Source organism: Lissotriton vulgaris, chromosome 7 (genome assembly GCF_964263255.1).
Source record: "Lissotriton vulgaris chromosome 7, aLisVul1.2, whole genome shotgun sequence".
Classification (NCBI taxonomy): domain Eukaryota; kingdom Metazoa; phylum Chordata; class Amphibia; order Caudata; family Salamandridae; genus Lissotriton; species Lissotriton vulgaris.
In genome coordinates this window covers 835,309,600-835,331,447 of record NC_141695.1, presented here as the reverse complement: position 1 = coordinate 835,331,447, position 21,848 = coordinate 835,309,600, and the positions used below count along the sequence as shown (strand labels likewise).

General features: G+C 46.9%; 1 protein-coding gene and 1 pseudogene across 2 annotated transcripts in view; both read left to right on the top strand.

Moving 5' to 3' along the window:
- The first annotated feature begins 4,745 nt into the window (after positions 1-4,745).
- The window catches only part of SIRT7 (sirtuin 7), a 185,831-nt gene continuing 168,728 nt past the window's right edge, over positions 4,746-21,848 (top strand). The window contains exon 1 of one of the 2 annotated variants that reach the window (XM_086931173.1): positions 4,746-4,789. The gene's annotated coding sequence lies outside the window, so the exon portion shown is untranslated. Of the gene's footprint in view, positions 4,790-19,039; positions 19,184-21,848 lie in introns of those variants that run through there. The other variant, XM_086931172.1, reaches the window with a different exon arrangement.
- On the top strand, positions 17,763-18,182 carry LOC147702510 (histone H2A.Z pseudogene; annotated as a pseudogene).

The window sequence follows — 21,848 nt, the reverse complement described above, 5'->3', positions numbered from 1 at the left end:
TGTGCTTAGAGAGTTTCCCATGTGTTCTGAGGGAGTGCCCTGAACGCTGGTTCCATCTGGCGTAATGTTGCAGTTTATGTAGCCTGTTAGACCTATAGGCTTGAACAGTGGCAGCGTGAGGAGATTGCATTACATCATGGCATTTGGCTTATTCAGTGTGGAAGGAATGGTTTTCATCTTGGTGTTTAAACTGTCAGAGTTAAAGGATGGCATTACATGAGGAAGCCAGTTACATCTTTGTGATGGTCCAATTGTATAAATGTGTGTAAAAAGTGCTTTTAAATTGCCCATTAAATTGCTTGCTGCATCTGCTTATGCTGTGCAATGTGAAATGTGTTCATTTTAATATGATCTGTGGAGTTTTTTGAATATAGCTCCTTGTAAATATGACTTGTGAATAGCGCCATATTATTGTGGCTTGTGAGGTGCATGTTCTCATGTTGATCTGCTGTGTTGCTTGTGAATGGTGCTTTGGACATATTCCTTGTGAAAAGCGTGTCGTTTTTTGAGTTTGTTTACTGTCTTGTAAATATGGCTTTAGAATAGCGCCATTTTAATGTGCCTTGTGAGGTGCATGTTCTCATGTTGATCTGCTGTGTTGCTTGTGAATGGTGCTTTGGATATATTCCTTGTGAAAAGCGTGTCGTTTTTTGAGTTTGTTTATTGTCTTGTAAATATGGCTTTTGAATAGCGCCATTTTAATGTGGTTTGTGAGGTGCATGTTCTTATGTTAATCCGCTGTGTTCCTTGTGCATTGCGCCTTGGAAATGTTGTTTGTGAAAGGCTTGTCTTGTAAATATGGCTTGTGAATAGCGCCATGTGGTCATGGCTTGGACAGGGCATATTATCATTACGTTTGGCAGGAGAGAGCTGGATCTCTCTCGGGTGCTTGGGGATAACGTTTTTGAAAATATGTGTGTGTCATCTGTAAACGTGAAGAAATGTGCTAATGATTTTCCCATGTATAAATGGACGTTGGGAAAGGATTCTGCTTGAGCTGCCAAAGGGTTAATATCTTGAGTTGAGATGGCAGTCTTTATTTTGTACATGCTGTCAACATGCATGGTTATCTGACCTGACTATAAAAGTCAGTGAATTATTTTAAGGATTATTTGATGGTTTGATTTTGACTTTTTTTTGATTCCTTGGTCAGCCTACGTGCTTTGTCAGTTTCTTGACGGAAAGGTAACATCTTGTGTTTTGAGAGGGTTCTGTTCATTTCACATTCCTTTTGAAATGCGTCTACGAATTTGTGTGGGTTTGCCTTGGAACTGATGTGGTTATAAATCAACCTTACGGAGGAAGCTGTGTTTTTTTTTTAAAATGAGTGAAATGTTAAAAAGATGGCCCGTTAGAGTGCACGCTACGAGCTATTTTCATTAATTATTTCTGTGAGGGGTTTCCATCTAGACAGGAATGTGCTGGTTTGCGAATAATAAATCTTGCCCGACAGTGCGTGGTAACATGTGCTTTTAATTAGTGAAAGGCAACCATGTGCCTTTGAAAGAAAAAAATGTTAAAATGTAACATTATTATTTTCCCAAATGTGAATTCAAATGTATGCTTTTATAAATGTGTCAGTAAAACCTTTTTTATTATGTGAACCAACTCAGTTAGAAAATAATTAGTTGTTTCTCTGTGTGTGAATGTGGCCCTTTTATTACGCTGGCTTGAATGGCCTGCATATTAAATTACACTGTAATGTAAAATGTTATCCCAAATGCAGAATGTATAATTTTGTGTGCAAAACTGAGTTGCCCCTTTCTAAATAAGTGCCCATATTTTAAGTGTCTTGCCTTTAGCTGAATTAGTCAGACAAAAGTCTTTTTAGAAATTGCAGCTTTTAATTGGCAGTACACTGTAACAGAATTTTTTTTTTTAATATTAGCTTCCGTTAGTTTGAGAATCAGGCCATGAGAACAGGCAAAAGGAATTTGTTTTTCGACCTTGGCAGACCAGCTGGTTTGTGCCTTAATTCTGCAAGTTTCGATCACGTCCCAGTTTGTTATGATTGGCTACAGTTCAATTTTCTTCCGCGAACGGCTTGTTTATTTAAGGGCGGGGTGACCTGGCTCTTCCCTTGGAGTTAGTTAGTCATGATGGGTCTGGGCGGGCTTCTCTGACCGGGGAAATGGGAGGCTTGCAGTGCCCTGCTGAGGCTGAGTGGCTCATCACTTGGCGGTAGTCCAAAGTAGCGTCACACTGTAGCATGGCTCCTGCTCTGAAGGGAGGGGCTGTCCCATGAAGGATTAGTGTATGAAATAGGCCCTTCTGGCTGTGTATGTACACAATTAGATTTTGCCCAAATTAATAATAATACATATATGAGTTTAATTATGTCTTGACTTTAGAAATCTGTTTTTAATTAATTGAGTTTTTTTTCCCCAACACTGAAAGGCACCCGGGGTGCTTTTTAAATGGAAAAATTTTATTTTTGCAAGAATAATGATACTTGTTCTCTTGTTCCTAGGATTGCTGTGGTTGTGGTTCTGTGTGGGTCCGTCCCCCTCCCACTCCCTTTATTATTTTAGCTTTTTACTTTCATGTTCTTATTTTAGTTTATTGTTTTTGGATGATGGAATCAGACCAGACCAGACCAGACCAGACCGGAAGGGTGATGGATGGCCGCATTGGAGGAAGTGTCTGGATACCGAAGATGCAGGGTGGTGGCCTACACTGAAGAATTTGGACTGACTTATTTAATAGCTTGGCCTGCGTCTTTTTGTCAACATCTCTACGAGCAGGCCCCACTTTTAAAAAAAAAAAGAATTACACAAATATGTTTTATTTGGGACAGAATTATACATGTATTTTGATGCATAATCCCTTGGACAAGCAGGCCCCACTTTTAAAAAAAAAATATGTCACCTATTATAGTTTTTCTGTTTTCTTCAAAACAGTTTTTGCCAATGAAGGACTTTTTTGAATGATGGTGCACACATGTGCTCCACTGTGTGATTTAAGCTTAATGTTACACCTGCTATCCTGTACAAATGGGGTTGTTGTTTTGTTTTTTACTGTTCTTACATTTTCACCTTGATTGATCAAAGGGTGGTTACCTTAAAATTTAGATGGTTCTGGGTGGTGTGTCTTTTAGTATGATTATGTGTTAATGTTTATCCAGACCTTGCAACAGTTTGTCATGTTTATTTCTCAGATTTCACTTTAAATTGACTAATGTCAGCAGGTAGGCCTCATTTAGGCCTATTGTTATTTTCATCTCACATATTAGCCCCTACACCAATAGTTTCATGAGTCATCATTAGCTTAAGTTGCCTATAGTACGTAGGGCTCATTTAGGCCCTTTCTTATTTTCTCATTAGGAGTTGAAACACATTTAGTTCTTAAGTTGACAATAGTAGGTAGGCCTCATTTAGCCTTAAGTTGTCCGAAGTAGGCCCCATTTAGGCCCCTTGCTGTTTTCATTCAACACATAAGTCCCTACATCACTAGATTTCACCAGTTATCACTAGGAGTTGAGGCACATTTAGTTTGAGGATGCTTTGGTTAGTTTCTGTTGTTATCAGATCCAATCTCAGATATGTTTCAGCATTCAGGTCAAGGGTGCTTTGATTTGTTTTTAGGTTTCTATTCCCTACAATTGAGTTTCAGGTGGAATTTCCTTGAGTTGTCATTGTTTTTAGGGAGTTTTTTAGGTTTTGATTTGTTGATAGATTGTGTTGATGTTTGTTTATCTAGATGTTATTGTTTATAAGATGTTCACAAGATAGGGATCTAAGGGTGGATGGCAGAGATATTTAGCAGTGATATAGATCTTAATCTTGCTCACATCTAGGATAGGTATTTTTTAGCCTATGTTGGATAGATTATGTTGATGTTTGTTTAGATGGTTGTTGTTGTTTATAAGATGCTCGCAAGATAAGGATCTAGGGTGCAATGTAATGGCAGTGTTTTTGGCTTTATTTAGAAGTGATATAGATCATTAATCTTGCTCGCATCTAGTATAGGTATTCTTAGCCTGTGTTGGCCCTTTTAAGCCCTTTTTTCCAGATCTAGAAGAGGATAGCTGCTTAATATGCCTTTATTCTTGACTTTAACCTGTCTATTGCCTATTGGCTTTGACATATTAGACATATTGGTATGGTTTATGTAGGTATTCTGACAGAGCTAAGGAGCATTTCACCCCTTTCAGGCCTACAGGCCTAGAGCTAAAGGGACTCCATTTTGATGAAGCTGAGAGACTTTTTAGGGCAAAGGCAATGTTTATAGTTAAGGCTGTTGTTCGCTTGGAGAGAACCGGTTCAGGCTGGCCCTTATCGAAAGAATGTATTTTTCTCCACTCCGAAGACACAACTTCAGGCTGGCCAGCTGGGAACGTGTCCTTGGTACGGGGAGGTACAAGAATTTGGTGGGCGGCAGGTTACTGGCCGTAGCTTTCCATGAAAGGACAAGCTTCCATATTAGCGAGCTACAGGAGAGGAGGAGTGTTCATTCCAGCTTGTGTGCAGTTCAGTTCAGTCGCAGTGCAGCGTGGTGCTCAGAACAGCTTGGAGCACAGAACAGCTTGCAGAGAGAGAGAGGATGTCTGCTAGAGCTGCAGAATAGAGTGCAGTTCTTAAATGGAGAAAGAAGGCAGACGATTGCTGAAGATGAGGAGAGAGAAAGCAGTGCAGAAAGCATCAAAGAAGGCTGTCAGCTGGAGCAATTGGACCAGAGGCGTGGTGATGTGGTGAAGGAGGGAGAGACAGAGAGAGCCCTAATCCCACCAGAGGCAGAGAGAGAGCCCTAATCCCACCAGAGGCAGAGAGAGAAATCTTCCTTCTAATAGGTGAGGTAGTCTGAATTAGTTACATTTACACTTTATGTCCAATCTTTTCCCTTTCGGCGGAGTGTTCCTGTTATGTTTAATCCTTCTCTTTCAAGCGGTGTGTTCTACCTATAGTCTTTGTCAGTTACATATCTGTATATGTGTATTTTATTAGTGTAATAATAAACATCCCCATAACTACAGTGCTTGAGTTCTTTCATGATAAAGTTATCCTGGCTTCAAGCCAGTTGCTGTTGAGCCACTGATGGATAAGGGGGGGTAGGAGCGCTTAAATCAAGAGACAACTCAGTCACCTAGTGTGTATTTTCTATTCTTGTTCAATATAGGTAAATGTAGCTCCTAGGTGAGTGCTAGGCACGTGAATGGATGAGTAATCCCAATCAGGTAAGTGGTGATCACATAAATAGGGAGTGAGTGGACCTATGATGCCAAGAATAGGGGACGCATGATATTAATTGGCTAACTCCTAATATTGTAGTAGCAGACCCTTAGTGAAGAGACTTCCCAATATATATATATATATATGTATAGGTGTTCATAGGAATGTGGTCGTCGTTGATATGCGGCGTTAGTGAGAACACTGGGGAGGACTACCAGTGCCGATACCCACTGGATTGTGGCTTGAATAAGTGAGAGCGTCAGGGGGGGAATACTGACGTGGAGTTCGACAGGATTGTTGAGCGTTTGGAAACGGGAGCATTGGGTTCTGCAGGCCCATGTGTAGTCGCACCGGATTGTGCGCAATATCTGCCCTAGGGTAGACCGGTCTGGGTCTGAGTGGCCGCGAGACCAACTGATGTAAATAAGTGTGGTGTAGGGTATGGATATCCCTAGTAATCAGTGAGTATTCTTAGTATCCCTATAGATTTAGTGGTGTTTTTGATAATATGAGCTTGTATATTGCGAGTTCCCCATCCTCAGGTAGGTACCAGGTGCCTGGATAGGTGGTCCTGAGGAGGGAAGGTGATTACGTTCTGGCTGGGTTGGAGGGGCCCCTGGGGGCTGATCCCACCTACTCAGAAAATCCGGCCATTACAATTTGTCAAGTGTGCTACTCACCCGTGAGGGTCTCAAGGCACTTGAGGGAGAGGGGATGACGCAGCTGCTGATCGAACAGCCAGGTTTTGTGGAGTCTCTTGAAGGTCAGCAGGTCCTGGGTCTGCCACAGGTGGATGGGGAGGGTGTTCCATGTCTTGGTGGTGCGGTGGGAGAATGATCTGCTGCCGGTGGTCGTTCGGTGGATGTGTGGGACGGTGGCGAGGGCGAGGTCAGTGGAGCGAAGCTGGTGGTTTGGGGTGTAGAAGGAGAGTCATTCATTGAGGTAGGCTGGTCTGGTGTTGTGGAGAGCCGTGTGAGCGTGAGTGAAGAGTTTGAAGGTGATTCTCTTGCTGACCAGAAGCCAGTGCAGGTCTTTCAGGAGGGCGGTGATGTGGCTGTGGCGAGGGATTCCATGGATGAGGCGTTTTGTATGCTTTGGAGTCGTTTCTGGAGTTTGGCCGTGGATCCCAAGTAGAGGGCGTTGCCGTAGTCCAGTCTGCTGCTGACGAGGGCTTTGGTGACCGACCTTCAGGTTTCAGTGGCGATCCATCTGTAGATTTTGTGGAGCATGCGGAGGGTGTTGAAGCAGGAGGAGGAAACAGCGTTGACTTGCTGGATCATAGAGAGCTTTGAGTCCAGGATGAACCTCAGGTTGCGTGCGTGGTTGGTGGGTGTCGGGGCAGCTCCCAGCGTGGTCTGCCACCAGGAGTCGTCCATTGCGCAGGGTTTGGAGCCGAGGGTGAGGACCTCCGTTTTGTCAGAGTTCAGTTTCAGACGGCTGGTCTTCATCCACTCTGCGACGGCCTTCATTCCCTCGTGCAGGTTGGATTTGGCGGTGGCTGGGTCCTTGGTGAGGGAGAGGTTCAGCTGGGTGTTGCTGGCGTATGAGATGATGTTGAGGTGGTGCGCTCGGACGATGTCGGCGAGCAGTGCCATGTAGATGTTGAAAAGGGTCGGGCTGAGGGATGATCCTTGGGGTACGCCGCAGGTATTGTGGTGGCTTCGGATTGGAAAGGGGGGAGGCGGACTCTCTAGGTTCTGCCTGTGAGGAAGGAGGTGATCCAGTTCAGGGTTTTGTCACGGATCCCTGCATCGTGGAGTTGTGTGCGCAGGGTGTGGTGGCAGACGGTGTCAAAAGCAGCTAAAGGTCTAGAAGGATGAGGGCAGCTGTTATGCCGTTGTCCTGCAGGGTCCGGATGTCGTTGGTGGTGGCGATGAGAGCGGTTTCGGTGCTGTGGTTGCTGCGGAATCCGGATTAGGAGGTGTCCAGGATGTCGTTCTCCTCCAGGAAGTGGGTCAGTTGTCGGTTTGCAGTCTTCTCAATGACTTTCGCCAGGAACGGGAGCTTTGGGCTTTTTGAGTAGGGTGTTGATTTCGATGTGTTTCCAGCTCTCTGTAAAGGTGGTGGTTCGAAGGAGCTGTTGATGAGCTTTTGGAGTTGGGGTGCGATGATGGGGCTCGCTTTGTTGAATATGTGGTGTGGGCAGGGGTCGGAGGGTGAGCCGGAGTGGATGGTGTTCATGATTTTGATGGTGTCTTCGTCGTTGACGTTGTTCCAGGAGAGCAGGAGGTCGGTGTGTTTGGAGGACGTTGAGTTGGGGGTGTCGGTGACTGTCGTCAGAGTCTGGGTGTCGAAGCTGTTGTGGATGTCTGCGATCTTGCGTTGGAAGAAGGTGGCCAGGGAGTGTCGGAGTTCTTGTGATGGCGGGATGTCGTTGGAGCTGGAGTTGGGGAGGCAAGTTTTTCACGATGCTGAAGAGCTCTTTGCTGTTGTGTGCGTTGTTGTCGATGCGTTCCTTGAAGAAGGTCTTTTTGGCGGATCGGATGAGTTGGTGGTGCTTGCGTCTGATGTCCTTGAGGGCCGTGTGGTTGTCTGGTGTCTGGTCTTGGCGACACTGCTTCTCGAGTCTTCGGCAGGTTTGCTTGGAAGTCTAGAGGTGGGCATTGAACCAGATGTCTCTTGTGTCGGTGCACCTGTTTGAGGTTTTCCTGAATGGGGCGAGGGTGTTGGCGCAGATGTCGATCCATTGTCTGAAGTTGTGGGTCGCAGCGTTGTATTGGCACCTCTCACCTGTTTTAATAGGTGCTTTTCCTGTTATTTCACATTTGTTGTATCTTCACATAGTGGCATTTACTTCTGGTGTGACCTGGGCTGCACAATTTAAGTCCTCAACATTTGTATGCCTTGCAGTCTTCAATCCAACCCCATACCCCACCCCCCCAAGTAAAAATTTAATATGCATTCGATAAGCCAAATGGTCTTGCTCTTATGTGCAAGCAAATGTAAACAAAGACATTCACAAATGCTTTTTACATACTTTGCATAGACAAATGCTGCTTATCTCATTAAAGCCTGCCCTATTGGCTTTTCTAATGCTGGGAAGTAGAGCAATAATGAATTATGTTCTTTATAAAATAAATACAGGAGAGAAGGTTAACAAGTCAGTGTGACAAACAATGTACACTTATTGTTTTTGCCAAATGTTTTTTGCAAATGCTTCAAGCGAAAACAGAAAAAAAGCTTTATGCCAATGAGGTGCAACAATGGTAAAACAAAATCTTCAGTGTTGTATGCACGGATCTGCGACGTAACGAGAGGACCGACAATATGGTGACGTGGCATCACCACGGGTGTACGCAAGTATCATACTTTCAAAAAGTTTTAAAAGTACGCCCGAGCACATTTTTGGGAAAGCAGCTGAGGACAATCTCACCATGTGAGAAGGGACGGGGCTTCGTGCTGAGCAGCACCTACAAACCCACCCGACCCCTCCTCCCAGAAGAAAGAACAAGCATTTACAATGCAATGGTTTTGCCTTTGTTAAAGTTAGAGCTATTGGCATTGCTCTTGACATTATTTTTATTTATGTTTTTTTTAACATAAATAAATGGCATTGTCATTTACAATGCCACTAGCTTTATCTCTCGCAAATGACACACACAAACACACACAGAGCCCCCCCCCCCACACACAGCCACACAGAGCCCCCCACACACACAGCCACACAGAGCCCCCCACACACACAGCCACACAAGGCTTCCCACACACACAGCCACACAAAGCTTCCCACACACACAGCCACACAAAGCTTCCCACACACACAGAGCCCTCCACACACACCCACACAGCACAAGCAGGCAACAGGGGCACACGGAGGCACAAGCAGGCAACAGGGGCACGAAAACGGAGGCACAAGCAGGCAACAGGGGCACACGGAGGCACAAGCAGGCAACAGGGGCACGAAAACGGAGGCACAAGCAGGCAACAGGGGCACACAGAGGCACAAGCAGGCAACAGGGGCACACAGAGGCACAAGCAGGCAACAGGGGCACACGGAGGTACAAGCAGGCAACAGGGGCACACTGAGGCACAAGCAGGCAACAGGGGCACAGGGAGGCACAAGCAGGCAACAGGGGCACACGGAGGTACAAGCAGGCAACAGGGGCACACGGAGGCACAAGCAGGCAACAGGGGCACACGGAGGCACAAGCAGGCAACAGGGGCACGAAAACTGAGGCACAAGCAGGCAACAGGGGCACACGAAAACTGAGGCACAAGCAGGTGACAGGGGCACGCGGAGGCACAAGCAGGCAACAGGGGAACGAAAACAGGCACAAGCAGGCAACAGGGGCACACGAAAACTGAGGCACAAGCAGGCAACAGGGGCACGGGGAGGCACAAGCAGGCAACAGGGGCACACGGAGGCACAAGCAGGCAACAGGGGCACACGGAGGCACAAGCAGGCAACAGGGTCATGAAAACAATCACAAGCAGGCAAAAGGGTCACAAGCATGAATTGTAATTTAGACGGGGCTGAAGTGGAGAACGGTCAGTAGGGAAGTAGTGCGGCTGGTGCAGTGGTACCAGGCCGAAAGGTGAGAGGGGCTGTCTGCACCTCAGTTTGGACAGTTTCCACTACCTAACAGGGATTGGTGGGAGGGGGGCGTAGTTCTTGCTTGCTTTAGGGCTGTTACTTCAGGGACGCAGTGCACGCTGCTGCCTGGACACGACAACAGGCAGGGAGAGGACAGGCTAGGAGAGGGCAGGGAGGGGACAGGCTGGGAGAGGGCAGGGAGGGGACAGGCTGGGAGAGGGCAGGTTGGGAGAGGGCAGGTTGGGAGAGGGCAGGCTGGAAGTGGAAAGGCTGGGAGAGGACAAGCTGAGAAAGAGCAGGCTGGGAGAGGACAGGCTGGGAAAGGACAGGCTGGGAAAGGACAGGCTGGGAGAGGACAGGCTGGGAAAGGACAGGCTGGGAAAGGACAGGCTGGGAAAGGGCAGGGAGGGGACAGGCTGCTTATATTGATTTTCTGCCACTTCGGTGACCTGCCGATCCACCCCAAGTGTGGCCCCTTGCAGAATTGCGTTAGTTAGAGCCACAAGGCTGAAGAGAGAAAAAAAAAAGGAGGGGGTTGGTTGCGGGGCTTAAGCTGTGTGCTGCTGGGCGCCGAACCCCCTGCCTGACGTGCTTGGGAGGGGGGGGATATGCAGGGAGGGAGAGAGATCAACAGATACATTTATCTGCTTAAACTGCCTTTTATAGAAGGACACAAAAACGAGGGGAAACAATTATAACCGAGGGCAGATTGGCACAAAAAACTAGGCAGACAGAGGGCAGAAGGACACAAAAAAGAGGGGGGGGGGGTGATTGTAACAGAGGGCAGAACGGCACAAAACACCAGGCAGACAGAGGGAAGAAGGGACACAAAAACGAGGGGGGGGTGATTCTAACGGAGGGCAGAACGGCACAAAAACGAGGGGAAACAATTATAACTGAGGGCAGATTGGCACAAAACACCAGGCAGACAGAGGGAAGGAGGACACAAAAACGAGGGGGGGCTGATTCTAACGGAGGGCAGAACGGCACAAATCACGAGGCAGACAGACACAAAAACGAGGGGGGATGATTCTAAGGGTAGGCAGAACGGCACAAAACACTAGGCAGACGGAGGGCAGAAGGACCCAAAATCGAGGGGGGGGGGATGATTGTAACGGAGGGCAGAACGGCACAGACACACCTGACACCACACTTCACATTCCAGAATACCTTAGAAGGACACACAATGAGATGGACACAAAGCAGAGGACAACACCAGACCCATCAGTGAAATCATTGCAAAACAGGACACTTAGTTAATAAATCATGTTAAGGACATGTACCAAATCCTGCAAAGTAATCATAAGGTCAAAATCTAGAACCCAGCCAAGCCATCGTCATAAAACCACATTCAATGCAGAGAATCCACAGAAATTCCCTTTAAGAACCAACCTAGCAAACATGCTAACAGCAAGCCGCAGAACCAGCCAGGTAATCATCCACACGACAAGCACGGGAATCAGGCCCACCGTGATCTGTAGCACTAGAACCCAAACAATCACCCCAGTTACAAGTCAAAGCAGGCTCTTAACAAAAATGCGGCCGTCGTTGGAGCCCCCCCTCTGGGGCTCGACATCACCAAGGTGCCCTGCCCCCGGAGCCTGTCACTAGTCTCTTAAAACAAACAATGCCCCACGTTGGCGGAGCGGGCGGCCTGCTGCCACAGGGCCACTCGTCTGCTGCCGTTACGATGGAGTCCCGCTCGGTGGACTCAGGAAGAAAAGGGGCCTCCTGTGGGAGCGGCCCTCTGACCAGATGGTGCCGCTCACCTTGCCTGCCAACACTGTGCCTCTCGCAGGCCCCACAGCGTCACCAGAGCTCCCCCGGTAGCCCATATCACTCACCGGGCGTTCTCCTTGGGGACTTCGCTCCTCTCCTCGGCCGCTTCTTCTCCCTGCAGCCTTCCAAGCAGGCGGGGCTCCACCGCGACACGGGAGCCTCGCATGACCTTGGGGGGGGGGGGCGGGGGGGGAGCGGGAACAAGCACACGGACAGGCACGGAGAGCGGGAGGGGGCGGGAAGACATACGGCAAGAACAAGAAAAAAACAAAGCACTCACCTGGACTCCGATTCGTAGTTCTCATTGGTCCGGCCGGAAACGTGTACCCTGGTGCTCAGTGGTTCCAGGAGGGTCGAATACGAAGAATGTAATAAGGCAACCAGAACGTCTGTAACTCACCCCCACCGGAAATGCGTCGGGCGGACGTTATTGTTCTGTACACGAGCCATGCTCAGAGCGACCATAGAGACTGAAGAAAGACTCCACCAATGCTCTTTATATAGGAATGTGTACATGCATTGGATTGATGTGGTTTAAGGAGTCTAAAACAGAGTTTTGGTGAACTAGAGGCTAACGTTTCTCTTTAAATAGTGTACCAAAAGGGAAGCGACAGCGATGTCATCCGTGTGGTAGATATAGTGAAAGCAATTCGTACGGTAGCTCCATTCGTTCGACCTGGGTCGTACCGTGCGCATAGAAATAGGACTAACCGATTAAAGAGACAAACACACGGACAGGCAAGGAGAGCGGGAGGGGGCGGGAAGACATACGGCAAGAACAAGAAAAAAACAAAGCACTCACCTGGACTCCGATTCGTAGTTCTCGTGTCCAGTAAGGAAAGCCTTGATAAAACCAGCACTCACCTGGACATCCTCCGGCCGCAGAATGGCCAAAACAAAGACGGACAACAAAAAAAAGAAACCCCGCCCCCCACCCGATGACGAGGCAAAAAGGGTGGAGAGGGAAAAAATCTCGGGAACGCCCCCGAATCTGGTCCGGCCTTGACGGACAGATCTCTGTTCCAATGGCTAGCCTCCATTTATGGAGCTAGCCAATGGAACAGAGGGGCGTATTCAAGTGTCCTTACTGAAATCTAGAGATTTCTCCTGGGGGCGGAGCAAACGCTCCGTGCCCCAGGCAAAACCTAAAAACCTGGAACAGCCTCCCCACGCACCTCTGGACCATGACTTCACCTCCGGAATTCTAAACGGCCCTCAAGCCCTGGCTGTTCGAATAAGCCTCCTGGACCTGCAACCGCCTGGATCCCCCATCAGGTGATTAGCCACGCTTTATAAATCCAGTGGTTGAAGTATATTAGGAAAAGTATGGGAACTGGGATGCTGTGCGCAACAGTGGTGTGGTGAGTGAGCATGGGGGCAGGGTCAAAGGAATGGCTAAATTAAATTATTCCCTAACTTTTTTTGTCCGTTCACCTTCAGGTAACTACATATAAAATAACGCACCACATATTAAGTTAAGCAGTGGACATTGCAACATTGTACTTTAAAAACACAATTGAATCCTGGTTGGAGCAGAGGAGAATAGCGACTTCTGTATAATTAGTGCCAAGAGGTCTCAGTCTGACAGAGAGCAATGTGACTATACAATTCATTATTTTAAACTTGAATTACACACAGTATAAAATAGGATACTACAAAAAGTGCAAAATAAAAAAAAAATGCTTCCAAAATATATATTTTGGAAATACCCAGGATGTACACACACTTCACAGCTCAGTGGGCTCTGAGCAGTCTTTACCTTTGCAGATTGACCAGTTGCGCAAACTTACATTTAGTTTCACGCAAGCAGGGACCCTGGCAAGACGACCTGTCTAGTTGTCTGCCTCTCCCTTAGTTTTACACCAGAGGAGACCCCCTGCCTTTTATTGTAGCTGAAGCATTTTGCTAACGGAATTAACCATCCCGGGCGGTTATCTTTTCACAACAAGTACGGGGAACTGTTCTCCAGGAATTAGAAAAGTATGGGCATGTTGTTTCAAACGAGAAAAGGGCTTATCTGAAGTGAGTGGCATAGTAAAACATAGCCACAAATTGAAAGAGGTTAAAACAAGAATGACAAGGAAGAAAATTGTAAAGCAGTACCTCAATCGCAGCAGGCCAGTAGTCAACTGAAGCAATCAGTATGTGGCCCATGCTCTAGCCTAAAGAAGTGAAGCCAGCACCTGATAGATAAATTAAAAGGCAGCAGATAAGAGCAACAACGAAGGCAATGAATGTTAACCAATAGGTGGGCTGCAAGCCCCTTGTTGCATACAATAATATATTTTGCAAGCGAGACCTGAAAAGGAGGATCAGGGAAATCAAATAGTCACCTGGGCTCACAAAAACAAGCAGGGAAGCTGGGTCATGTTTTCTAGTTGTGTATTTCATCCACTAGCTGGATATATTGTAATCCTGTTTTACATCAATGATGGACTGTCTCATTCTTGGCACTTGAGGTTAGAGTGTGTATGGCAGACAGAAGCCACATGAAAACATGTTTCGAGGGTGCAAGAGGACATCGAGCAGAGTCTGGCTTGAGCTTTCAGCGGAACATACATACTTTATGATCCCCCGTTATAGCTTGAATGCCAGTTTTATATGAGCCTCCTCGTATGACTCCCTCTAAAAAACATCTAGCGGCGCCTCTGCAAGTCATCAGGCACTCGTTCAGTGAATCTCGTATAATAGAGCAAATGTAAAGTTAAGTTCCGACTATTAACTACGTATACTTGCACTTAGAAAATGCATATCTAATAACTGCTGGCCTAAAATAATGGCATGACCAAGTAAACAACCTACACAGGAAAAGCGTTTGAAAGGGGCATGATGGCAATGGAGAACAGCAGCTAGGCACCCACCGAAGACGTTGATCGTTCATCCAGACCGAGTGCCTCCCTTGGAGGATGACTGGCAAATAACCGAGACAAAAGTTCATCTTGGAGTGACGTAGCAAATGTACCCACATGCCACGCAGGTTGCAAGAGTTAAAAGCGTAGGGCTTACACTTATTTGACGAGACTAAACGTCCGAAAACCACCTCTCTTAAAATGAAGAGCGAACGTTTAGACTCTCGCCTCTCTCTACAAGCTGCGATCCCAACTATCGGGCACTGTAGATGAAAAGTATCAGAAGGACCGCAACAGCTATTAAAGCCCGACTGAGGAGGATTAAGTAGGCCGGCTCCACACACATGCCGAGGATAACAGTCCGAGAGCATGACCCGCTTCGCTGGTGAGCAGGCAGTTTGCAAAGAAAGGTTGGGAAACCCGCACAAGCCATTTTGGGGACTCCATGCTGAGACAGCGAAGCGTTTATCGATCCCATCCGAACACCAGGAGTTACTAATTAACGTGCACTTCTTTGAGAGCAGAAACTGGCAACATGCAAACTACCGCTCAGACGCCAGGGAGCTTCAGGCTTTGCATTTATTACAACCGTGAAGAAATGTTAGTTTCCGAAGTACACCGTACACACAAACTTTTCTCACACTAATCAAGAGGGGAAAAAATGGGAAGTGTCAGCCATTTAGGAGAACGGAAAAATAAACGTTGAGCATGGGTTCAATTCAAATGGAACCACGCGCAGGTGGTATTTACAAGACTACTAAACCGTAACAAGCTTATAAACCCCACCGAGAGAAGCTTGCAATGATTTATATGAAATAAAAGGTGTCAAGCGGCGATGAACTTGTGCCTCGTTGGTTAATAATAACTTTGATTCATCCATTGATCAATTAAATCTACTAGCTTTTAATCAAAACCAACATCATCCACTTTAAAGACCACATTCAATAGTTCTTCTAATCTCGCACAGACAAAGTAAAATGCCTTCCGATTGTCATGCATGCGATCAGACAGAAAATACACTTGTCTCATGCAAGCCAATGTAATTCCAAAATCAAAGCATCAAAGCCTAGGAGTTACCTGTACTAGTTTACTTGAGCATTGCACAAACCCGCTTCCAATTTTACAAATAAGTGTACGGACATAGAAAAGCAGCCAAATCACCAAGGACGCACAACGAAGTCAAGTGTGAACAAGCATTTACAATGCAACGGAGGGGGGGCGGAAAGGCACGGAGAGCGGGAGGGGGGCGGGAATGGCCACACACTGACAGCGGAGGGGGAGGGAGGGGGGGCGCGAACAGACACACACGGACACACTGACAGCGGAGGGGAGGGTGGGTGGGGGAGCGGGAACAGACACACACGGCAAAAAAAAAAACAAAGCACTCACGCAAGCAGGAAGGCGGGTGACGGCTCAATGCCGGACCAGATTCGGGGGCGTTCTCGGCTTTTGGCTGACGTAGCATGACGTCGCCAAAAGCCAAAAATTCTCGGGAACGCCCCCGAATCTGGTCCGAGATTGACGGACGGAGCCCTCTCCCAATGGCTAGCCTCCATTTATGGAGCTAGCCAATGGGAGGAGAGGGCGTATTCCCGACCCCACACACACACATCAAAAGGTTTTTTGGCGCATGCGCACTGAAGTACGCATCGCCAGTCAAAACCTAAAAACGATAGCAGCATGATGAAACATCACACGGTCTGCAATCTTATGCTACTAACCTCGGGAAAAAACATAGGGTGTCTTCAAAAAATATTCCACAGTCTTTGCAAGAACAAATGGGTTTAGACTACAATTATTGAATATTTTCGAATGTGATTTTTTCCACGACTACTTTGATAATATCTGTAGAAATTTCCGTGGAGTTTAACACAAAAAAAGTTTGCAGACTCTTCTGAAAAAAGCAGAAGAAAAGAGATGTTTAACCCATGGAAGTAATCGTGCACATTTCAATAAAATGTTAATTTCCAGAGAGAAAATATTCATGTTGAGTTGAAGCTGATGCAACATAACATTCCTCTCAGAAATATTATTTACACGTTATTATATCAGGATGCCTCAATGATTTAAACGCTCACGCTTGAAACATGCGAGTCGCATATGTGAGGGTGAAATCAGAACTCCATCCTAAACCGAGTGCCCTTCCGTTTGCTGAGAGTAAAGCATGTTTTCTACAGTGCTTAGGAAGTTGTATTGTCACACCTTTAAACGGCAGCTATGCTGTTTTTTGCAATGATTCTTGCTATGTTACATTTGCAAAAAAATAATCAGACTATTGCTAATCCCTCCAGGTTTCCATGACCACAGAGATACGCGAGGGCACCGGCAGAAAGTAAGGGCCCGTGGCAACAACTCGGAGGATAAAAGCAATAGGTGGCTCCGGTGGCGCTTGAATTATTATCTGCACACACTCTGATATGTGGCAAGGTGCAAAACCAACTGAGCAACTTCACCACTGATGCACATACATGGGACAGCAAGCCGCGCACCCGGGATTTGAACTCGGGGTACCGGGGCAGGCAGATAGACTTCCTGAACTCGACATTTTAAATGAATTAGGAATTAGGCTGAAAAGCAGTCCTGCGATTGTTCTGAATACAGTCCTGAGCGGGCCGTAATCCGGGGCCGCCTTTAATTATCTTTCCTGCGGTCATTGTGTCCTCCTAATTGGCATGCTAATGAGCAGGGGACAGTTGGGAAGTGGTTCCCAGACCTTGCTTGTGGTAGGGACAGTGGGCAGCACAATGGGATCAAGAGAGATGTGGGCAGGGGGCAGGATGATCACATCAGAAACGGTGCAGGGTTTATCAACTGGCCCCCTGGGGGGCCGGGGCCCCTGATCTCACAACCTGGTCCGTGGCAGGGGGCGCCTCATTAAAAGGCGGAGGTTTACATCCGGCCTTCCTAACAAAACGTACAGCTCCTGTTCCGCCTCCACCAAAAGTACGAGCAGTTTTATTTTAACGTAGCGCTGCCAACCCGTGTTCAATGTTTCTAAGCACTCCTCGTTTTGCACATAAGGCACAGCTAACGCGCAGTCCGTGTCACCTGTGACACGTCTAACTAGTGTTTGCACGTCAACCAACCGTGCATTGCATTCTGGAACTTGTAGTTTTCCTTTTAACATTGTAAGTATGGTCTAACAGTCCCAGCAGACACCGTGTTCTAGTTTGAAAAGCCAGGGCTCACTTTCAGGCATAGCCATGGTCAGCAGCTGCTGTGGTCTTCTAAAGATCACAGGGTTTGTCGGAGGGGGGGGGCAGCGGGGGCAGACCACATTCAATAGTTTTTCTAATCTCGCACAGACAAAGTAAAATGCCTTCCGATTGTCATGCATGCGATCAGACAGAGAATACACATGTCTCATGCAAGCCAAAGTAATTCCAAAATCAAAGCATCAAAGCCTAGGAGTTACCTGTAGCGTGTTTTGAAATGGCTGGCGGTAAAGCAGGAAAAGACTCCGGGAATACCAAGACAAAGGCTGTTTCCCGCTCACAGAGGGCCGGTCTTCAGTTCCCGGTGGGCCGTATCCACAGACATCTTGAGTCCAGGACCACCAGCCACGGACGCGTGGGGGCTACAGCGGCCGTGTACAGCGCCGCCATCCTCGAGTACTTAACCCCCGAGGTTCTTGAGCTTGCTGGTAATGCATCAAAAGACTTGAAAGTAAAAAGAATCACCCCACGCCATCTGCAGCTTGCTATCAGAGGTGACGAAGAATTGGACTCCCTCATTAAAGCAACTATCGCTGGTGGTGGTGTAATTCCACACATCCACAAGTGTCTCATTGGGAAGAAAGAGCAGCAACACACAAATGCAGTTAACTTCAGTGATATATCTACACGTCAATGACTTGCCTTTTAGTTCATTAGTGGTATTTTTGTCAGGTGGGCAGAGGCATGAATTTTTCTACCTTCCCGTTTTAAAGCTGTCATTTTAAAAAATATTGCTGAATTCAGTGATATAATTTGATGTATTAATGTGAAACACATCTGCGTGGTGAAATACACAATTTTGAATTTTGAAGAGCCTTTATCATATTTTTACAGTTTTTGTTGCAAAATGTTTCTTTAAAGGTATAGGTTCCTAAAGTTAAAAGGTGTAGGAAACCTTATTTGCTTCTTCCCTTTTACTCCAGTTAGTGTAAATAAATGCTGGCCTGTTCATTGCACATCTTCCTGAATGTTACTGCTTGATCAGGTGAGCAGCAGCCCAGTGCAGTGGTTCTGCTGGGGGTCACAAGTAAAGGTCAGGAGGGCCGCATACGGCTCCCGGGCCCTGCTTTGCGTAGGACTGTGTGTGACCACTTGCTGCTCCGCTGACAGTTTGGAATTAAACAAGATCATTGCTGCTGAGATGTGCATTGATTTCCAGTGTCAAGTCCGCACGCTGATAAAGGCCACTGAGCAGTCTGTCCTCCCGCAGTCGGTACCCGGAGTACAATTAATTGGGCAATAGGATCACCTGTTAATTACAGCGCCTAGAAACGGCATAAGCGGATCATATAGTGCTACATTTGAAAATGCAATATTAAACTGGCAACGTCCTATCATGAACTGGCAAAAATCCAGGACGCCCAGGCACCCACTGGAGCTGATTTTCGGTATACAGCAGTGCATCACTAAATGAATACATTGAATCAATGTGTGTTCTCTGCGCCATGCGGTGTGGCTTGAAAAGCATGCAGTGCAGCCTGCAGCGTTTTGAGCACCAGGGGTGTGCTCCGTCTAATATATGTGCTTCCATCTGAAGAACCGCGGCTGGCACCAAGCCTTGGAAGAAGATGTGAGACCCCCGCCTGACCTCAAGGGGTGATAAGAAAGGGCGGTGTACGGGGGCTCGACGGCCTGAAGGTAAAAGCCACACTTCAAAGAATAGTCGAGAAGAGCAGGAAAGGGAAGCCTTTCATGAGCAGGAAAGGGAAGCCTTTCATGACGAGTTTTCGAAGCATTTGAAAAGTTTTCTTTCGTATGGATAAGTCAGTGTGAGCACGCTTAAGATAAATACAAAAAAAAAAGTCATACACAAAGCTTATTTCAACAATTACATTAAATAAAAACATTTCAAACAAGCACTACCTCTATATTATCACTAGAAGACAAAGCTTTCTTTAAATATTTCGGGAAGCGTGTGTGCGCGCTTTCGAAACCGATTTTCAAGTGTGAACAAGCATTTACAATGCAACGGAGGGGGGGCGGAAAGGCGCGGGAGGGGGCGGGAACGGCCACACACTGACAGCGGAGGGGGAGGGAGGGAGGGGGCGCGAACAGACACGCACGGACACACTGACAGCGGAGGGGGGGGGGGGGGGGGGGGGGTTGGGGAGCGGGAACAGACACACACGGCAAAAAAAACAAAGCACTCACGCAAGCAGGAAGGCGGGTGCCGGCTCAATGCCGGACCAGATTCGGGGGCGTTCCCGAGGGCTTTTGGCTGGCATAGTGTGATGTCGCCAAAAGCCAAAAATTCTCTGGAACGCCCCCGAATCTGGTCCGGCATTGACGGACAGGCCCGTCTCCCAATGGCTAGCCTCCATTTATGGCAGGTATGGGTATGTTTGGGGGTGGGGATGTGTTGTAAAAAAAAAAAAAAAAAAAAAACGAGACAACTCCAAGTGGATGTAACAGTGAAACTTCGGGCTAGCAGGAGGGGACGCCACACAAAGAGTGAAGGCTTTGAGTGGGGAAAACAGCACACAAGGTTATTATATATTTTCTTATTTATTTATTTTATTTATTTATGCGTTTTTATATAGCGCGGACTTTACCCGAAGGCGTCAGAGCGCTTCACAATTGGAACAGAAAAATATAAATGAACAAATTACAAAAGCAGACGATAAGTTACATGAGGTAAAAGTGACAATTGTGAGCAAACAAAATACATGAGGTAGCAAACAGTGCAATACAGGAGGAAAGAGTGACAAGTGTGCAGGTTACAAGAGAAAACAAAGTACATTTAGAGGTAATATACTGCAATATATGCTAGACACAGGGGCATAAGAACAAACATTGCGTAGGCAAAGGTGGCACTTGTGCAAGTATCAAAAGCAAACAAAATGTGAGAGGTAGCAAACAGTGTGTTACAAGAGAAAAGTGGCGTGTGCATGTTACAAAAGAGAACCAAACACAGATACAAGGATAATACTGCAATAAATGGCATACACTCCAACCACACGAACACACTGGGAAGGCACTTCCATAGTCATGGAGAAAAGAGTTTTCAGTGATGGGAGGTCTTCCTTCAGAAAATAGAGAGGGTGTGAATTACTTTAGGAGGTGTCTTTGGAGGACGAGAATTTTGAGGTCCGTTTTGAAGACATGGGAGGAGGTGGTGGTCTGGAGCTGAGGCGGAACCGAGTTCCATATTCTCACCGCGTTGCCTGAAAAGGATAGGGCCATCGATCTTTCCTTCTTGAAAGTGGGAGGCTCAAGCAGTAGATTTTCCGCATTACAAGAAGATCTAGAGCCTCCAGAGAGTTTCAGCTTCTTCGCCAGGTATCGAGGAGAGGAGGAGTGCAAGGCTTTGTGGGTAATACAGGCAGTCTTGTAGATAGCTCTAGCCTCGATGGGAAGCCAGCATAGGGTGGATAACATCGGTGTGATGTGGTTGCTTCTTTTGGCCCCATAAATGAAACGAGCTGCTGAATGGAGAACAGATCTAAGGGGGCACAAGTGGGATTTGGGGAGGCCTGTAAGAAGAGAATTGCAGTAGTCCAATCTGGAGAGGACCATCGATTGCACCAGGGTTTTAAGGTCCTGCTCAGGGAAAAAGCGACGAATTCCCCAAAGAAGGCGCAATTGGTATCGAGCAGACTTTGCAATGGAATTCATGTGGGAGATTAGATTGAGTTTTTTATCGAGTATGACACCAAGGGATTTTGCGCTGTCGACAATGATGGGTTTATTGTTAAGTAGATTCATCTGATCCATCCATGATTGAACCAGGGGAGGAGAGAGTGAGGAGGAGAGGAGGAGGAAATCTGTTTTAGAGGAATTCAGAATCACTTGATGAGTTGACATCCATTTTTGAATGGAGTCGAGAGTGGAGCTTAGGATGGAGAGATCGTGAGTGGAGGCGACCTTGAGGTAGATTTGAGTGTCATCTGCATAGAGATGATAGTGGATTCCGGATTTACCTAGGAGATTTCCCAGTGGTTCTAAATAGAGATTGAACAAAGTGGGTGCAAGTATAGAGCCTTGAGGAACACCTTGACCTACCGCCACAGGAGATGAAAGACTGTTCTCTATTTTGATCATTTGGGATCTATCTGAGAGGAAGGAGGCAAACCATTTAAGCACAGTGCCCTCCAAGCCCATTCTCTGTTGAAGAGTGTTGAGGAGGGTGTTGTGATTAACATTGTCAAAGGCTGCAGAAAGGTCAAGGAGAATTAGAAGACAGGACCCTCCTGAATCGAGTATCCTCAGCGCGTCATCAAACACTTGCAGTAGGGCTGTTTCAGTGCTGCAGTTTTGGATGAAGCCGGACTGACAATTGTCAAGAAGATCATTGTCCTTGATA